The sequence below is a fragment of the Chenopodium album genome, chromosome 12, assembly GCF_948465745.1.
Source record: "Chenopodium album chromosome 12, dcCheAlbu1.1, whole genome shotgun sequence".
NCBI lineage: Eukaryota > Viridiplantae > Streptophyta > Magnoliopsida > Caryophyllales > Amaranthaceae > Chenopodium > Chenopodium album.
Genome location: NC_137845.1, coordinates 41,798,491 through 41,804,490, shown reverse-complemented (window position 1 = coordinate 41,804,490; position 6,000 = coordinate 41,798,491). Strand labels below are relative to the sequence as shown.

Genomic DNA, 6,000 nt, shown 5'->3' with positions numbered 1-6,000 from the left:
AGCTACAAGAATTGAAAAAATCGAGGTTGGAGGAGAAAATGAAACATCTTGATGAGGAGATTGTTGAAAATTATAGCACCGATCAAGTAGCTTTGGAACATAATAAAACCATTCAAATTCCTGAGGTAAAAATTTCTTTATTTTTCTCATTAAATTTTGATTAGATTGTTAAAGACACGTGTGAAGATGCCTTATATGTAGTATAATTAAATATGTTAAAGTGATGCTGGTTGTGAAACTTTGAAGTTAAAATACATTGATATTGGTGTTTCCTTTGGAATATAAGCTTTACATTAATTTATATTGTTCTCACACTGTAACTCTTTTTTTCCCTATCATATTCTCTGGGTATTCAATACTACAACTCTGGGAATGTCATGTTGCTAGAGGTATATTGAACCTGATGGAGGTTCTATCTTCCCACTGGAACTCTTTCTAGCACTCTTATTATGATGAGTCTTATAAATTATATCATACATATCTAGTTGTCTAACAACAGGATTTAGCAAAATTACTAATTGAAGTGGTTAGATAACTATAAAGACAATTATTTGAACAAAATAGGGGCAAGGTATAATGTTTCAAACTCCATCCCAAAGTTCCGTTGAAAATTTTATATTGCTATATTGTCAGGTCTTAGTTGAGGCGAATTATGCTAAATCAGTATTTACTATTTATTATATAGGGAATAATTGCATGCCAGTTAGCTTTATCAGATCCGAGTTATAGAGTGGTAGCTACTGGAAAGGTGCACAATGTTAACAACGGTTCTGTGGTACATAATAAATCATTACCATCGGGTTACATGCGAGTTGCAATAGATTATACAACTGAGGAGCATACACCTTTGCCCGTCCCTCTCGATGATGGTGAAGCATTCGTCCTTAAAGATGCCATAAACACAATTGTATTGTGGCCCACACATCTCATTATTACAGATGTTCCGGTATAAATCCAGTTTTTTTAATATTATTTCTTGATGATTGCCACTTTCCGTTTTTTTGTTATAAAATAAAAAAAAATTTCGATTACTAGTGTTCACAGGGTCATAAAACTTCTTCAGATCCCAAAGCTAAGAAGACCAAAGCTTCTCCATTGAATACCATAATAAGAAATGATGAACCTTCTCATGCATCATCTGAATATCAACCACAAAAGTTGGATGATAATATTGAAACAATCCCATTCCCGGACACCCTTCCGGCTGATCTTCAAATAATGCACAAGTACACTTTGAAGATGGCTCAGAAAGAACAAATTCACATCCTTATTGACATGGGAATTCCTGGTCAAAATAATGAGATCTTCATAGGCCGTGAAGAGATTTTTCAATTTCTTGCCCAAGCAAAAATTGGTGTCTGTCATATCGTAATTTACATGTCGTGAGTGTTTATTAGCTATTTGTTTATACTGTTTTTTTTTTTGTTTTTTTTAAGGAAATATGTTTATGTTGGTTACATGATATATTTAGTTTTAAAGATCTATTTAGTCATATATCTTTCATGATGAATTCGTAGGTTATTGCATCGTCGTTGCCAAATGCTTGGTAAAGTGGGTTTATTTGGCTTTTTATGTCCAAGTGGGATATCTCTCGTAGCACAATTTAAGAAGGGAGAGATAAAGAAAGTTGAAGAGGATCAAAGAGCTCGTTCTGAATACATCAAGAATACATTATTAAAAGTTGAGGCAACTAAAGGAAGGGTCTTCCTAGCACCGTATAATGTTGGGTATGTATATTATTTTTTTATATTATATTTGTCCATGGTAAATAATTTAAGCTACTAAGAGTTGGTTTTTACCCCTTACTACATAGGATTCATTGGGTGTTGTGTGTTATTGATCCGTATAATGACATCGTATATTTTCTGGATCCTCTACACAATGAAAATAACAAAGGCACAGGAAATGGAATTGGAGATGATTTGCGTTCAATTGTCGACAGGTTAGAGACTTTTTTCAATTTCTTTTAATGAATATTGGTGCAAAATTCCTCTAAAAAGTGCCAGATTTTCATATTTTTAGGTTGAATGTATAATTCTAAGCTCACTGTCATTTTCTTGTTTTAATTTCTTATATGCTGCTTCTTAAGATTTGGCATGTGAGTTTACTCCTAGATTTCTAATGGTTTTCTAACGAACAATTTGGTAAGAAGATGCCTTGTTGAGTTGTGCAATTATATACCATAGGAGTGCAGACAATACAATATTACCTTAAGTTGTGCAACTGATGTAGTGTCAACTCTGGCAGAAATGGTACGGAGTTGGAGAATTATGTAGGAAATGTATAAATAAGGACATAAGTGTAGTGTAGCATCTTTTATTTCATCTACAATGGTCATCTCATCATCGATCTATTACTTGAAATCAAGTGTAAAATGCAAAGGTTAATTAATGCAATTTTTAAGGTGACATAATCAAGTGTGAAATGCAATGGTTAATTATTGCAATTTTGTTGTTATGCAGAGCACTCTTTGGTTTTCGAAGTGAAAAAGGATTGTTAAAGAAGATTAAAATGAGCACCAAGTGGGTGCAGATACAAGTATGTTGTATGACTGTAATTTTTGTTATATTTTACAATTTTTGAAATTATTTATGATTATTTTTTTGTCATGATTATGCAGTGCCCACGACAAAATAATGGCGTTGATTGTGGATATTACGTTATAAGATTTATGAAAGAGATCATTGAGCATAAGCAAACCCAAATTTTTGAAGATGTATGACCTTTTCTTTGTTTTAAACTTAATATGCCTACATTTGATGCTTATTATGTTAATCAAAATTCTTATTTTATTTATTCTTTTTTGTCCGGTCTTATTTTATATTTTGCAGTACTTTCATGATTGCAATGTCTCAAGGTATGATCAAGACCAAATTGATGAAATCCGAACTCAATGGGCACGTCATGTTCTTCTCATGTGAATATGTGGTTGATTCACCATGTATTTTAATTTGTAATAGGCCACAAATTTTTAATTTAAGAATTTTGTAGTGACTTAATTAGGGTATGTATATATTTGAATTGACATATATTGTACTGTAATTTTTTTCCTTTCTTGGAGAGTGTTACCAAAAATGACTATTAATATTATTTGTATTTTATGAGACCTTAAGACATTTATTTCATTTGGAAAACTAAATTTAGTTCTGTTCTAGATCTTGGTTAGTTTGTACTGATTTGTTTAGCTACATATTTATTAATAATTATAATTAATGCATTATATAGATTTTGAATTTAAAATATTTAACAGCGCTTTCTAATATATGCTATTGATTAATTCAAAATAAATAAATTATGAACGTCATCAACCTTCCCACCATTTTAATTGATTTTACAGCGTTTTATATTCACTGCTGCTAAATTGAACACTATTAATGGCGCTTAACTTAAGCGCTATAATTGTTTTAGCAGCGCATATATTCAATAGCGCTTTACAAACGCTGTGTTTTATAGAAAAAAAGCGCTGTTAATTAATCCTTTTGTTGTAGTGACACGGCAGTATTTCCAGGATTCTTATTAATTGTTTTGTTTGATTCTTCCATTGCATCCAACTTCTTGACTCGGATTAAAAAAAAAAAAATCATTGTAAGTTTTAATTAAGGCGAAAATAAATATGCTATTATAAATGTCACTACAACTATTGGCATCATACGCCTTATTTAAAAATTAAAACTTAAATTATAAAAGCAAAGAAATATTGGCCTAATCCTTCTTCACTTTAGAAGCTTCCTTCTTCTTTTCAACTAGGTCGGCCTTCACCATTAGTGTATCTTTTGTAGCTCGAACCGTCACACCTCTAATTGAACTTTCACCTCTTTCATAGTTCTTAGGTTGTTTTTCCCTATAAACCATCTTTTCTTTACCCTTTCCTTTCACATAACTCTTCTTCTTAGGCATTATAGGAGTCTTAAATTCAATCCCTTGTGTTCTCGGACCTAAACGATCTTTAGGAGGCGCCTTCTTACATCCAAGTCGACCCTTCACATCAAACTTACGTGATCCAACTCGCTCCCTCCTACTTCGAGGATTCAACCACGCCTTCTATGCACTAAACAAGGGGGAAGGAGCTTGGTCACTCACAGAAACAGTCCACATAAGCCTTCCAATCCAATAGGTCTCATACTTGTGAACATTACTTTCATGCAATAATACTTCACGATGACTATCATTATAGCGTGGAACTACTTGTTCAAGTCCATATTGTCGCATTAATCAGGAAGGGCAATAAAAGGTCAACTTTGAAATACTATGAATACGAAAATACGGCGTATAATTCGTCCCAACCATCCTAGTGAGCCTCCACCAAGGCACCACCCATCAAATGGAAAATTCTCTCTTTACAAAGAACACTTTCCAATCCTCATATGACATGTTTGCAGAGTAATTTTTCTTCCTACGAACTAGATCATTGGGACCATATTTTTCTGTATTGTTGGGGGCTTCAAAGAGTTCCAAACGCTCCATCAACCAAATCTGCAAAATAAATAAAAAAATAAAAAAAAGCAGAGGAGCACATGACACGACAGAGAGCACCGTGTCGTGGCAAACAGTAACATGACACGGTGCCTGCCACGTGTCACAGTGGTTATGCAAAACGTGTTTTTACCTGCAACAGTGCTAGAGAGCCCATCCTGATGGCTTTCCCGTCAGATTTTGCTTCATCGAGACCACGCAGGGTTTCTCTAAGGTAAGTAGGCAAAGGGGATCTTCCATATTCAACATGTTCAAGCACAGATGCTAAACTACCATGTCCTACTCTACCGTTTGCAAATAAAAGCTTGCTAAAAATGCAAAAAATATAACCCCTTTTACGGTATACATGTTATGACTCAGAGATAGGACGATTAAAATATAAATTTGCAAGCTTTTCTAGATCTACTTCATTACCACACACAATTCTATTTAAATCTGGATCTGTCAGATTTAGATGACGTTCAAAATTTTGGTAATAATATTCACGTGGAGTAGGCATTGCAACGAGATTCCTAGCAAGGAATCCAAAGATAGCACCAAATTCCTCCGACAGAGGACATATTTCATCATAATGAAACTTGAAACAATGGGTTTCTGGACTCCTATAATCTAAGGCTGCTCTCAAAAAGTCATGTTCAATCACTACATGCCTTAATGCTAATAAACCTCTGACATGAAACAATTCCAGTTCTCTTTTGTCTCCATTAGTCAAAGAATATGACCAATCACGCAATGTATTATCAAAATTCTAAGACATTATTATTAAAATATGAAATTCTAGCTATTTTATGTTTCATAATTATGCATATATCACGAATTAACTGGTTGTAATTTATAGCCAAAAGAGTTCAGAAACACGAAAAATCTATCCAGTTACACGCGTAAAAAGCATCACTACACTGTTTGTGCGCCGCGACACGGTAGGACATACCGTGACACGGCAATATTTATCGTGGCGCGGCAGTAAATACCGTGACGCGGCATAGTTCCACGTGTCACGATGGTCACGCACTTTTAATTTTTATCCTTGACCTATTTTTCCCGGATTTTTGTTCTATTTTCCTTCCCTGTTTATCCTTCAATCTCGTGTTTTGAGAGTTTTATTCCTAATAAAATTCTCCCTTTATTTTATCTTTATTTTTATTTTTATTTTTTACTTTTATTTTATTTTTATTTTGGGGAAGTTGTAAAACTTGTCCCATTCTTATTTTTATTTTTATTTTCTTTTTATTTTTGGGGAAGTCATAAAACTTATCACATTTTTACTTTTATTTTGGTAAAGTTGTAAAACTTGTCCCATTTTTATTTTTATTTTCTTTTTTTTTTGGGAAGTTGTAAAACTTGTCCCATTTTTATTTTTATTTTCTTTTGGGGAAGGTCGGTACCCTCCACTTACCAAAAATAACGGCCTTTTCGCGTTATTAATAAATACACAATCACACACAGTCAGTCTCGAGCACACACTAACATGCACACTAATTGAGTAAATAATGTCAAATACATGAAGTATGAATAAAATGTACAAGA

The 6,000-nt window shown here is 33.3% G+C and overlaps 1 long non-coding RNA gene across 2 annotated transcripts; it reads left to right on the top strand.

Moving 5' to 3' along the window:
• The first annotated feature begins 1,690 nt into the window (after nt 1-1,690).
• On the top strand, nt 1,691-3,036 carry LOC145572401 (uncharacterized). Of its 2 annotated transcripts, XR_014096827.1 has the most exons (4): nt 1,691-1,727; nt 1,814-1,942; nt 2,621-2,716; nt 2,832-3,036. It is a non-coding gene; the product is annotated as an uncharacterized LOC145572401 (long non-coding RNA). The 2 variants fall into 2 exon arrangements; XR_014096828.1 differs by lacking the exons at nt 1,691-1,727; nt 1,814-1,942 and adding an exon at nt 2,461-2,538.
• The last annotated feature ends 2,964 nt before the right edge of the window (nt 3,037-6,000 follow it).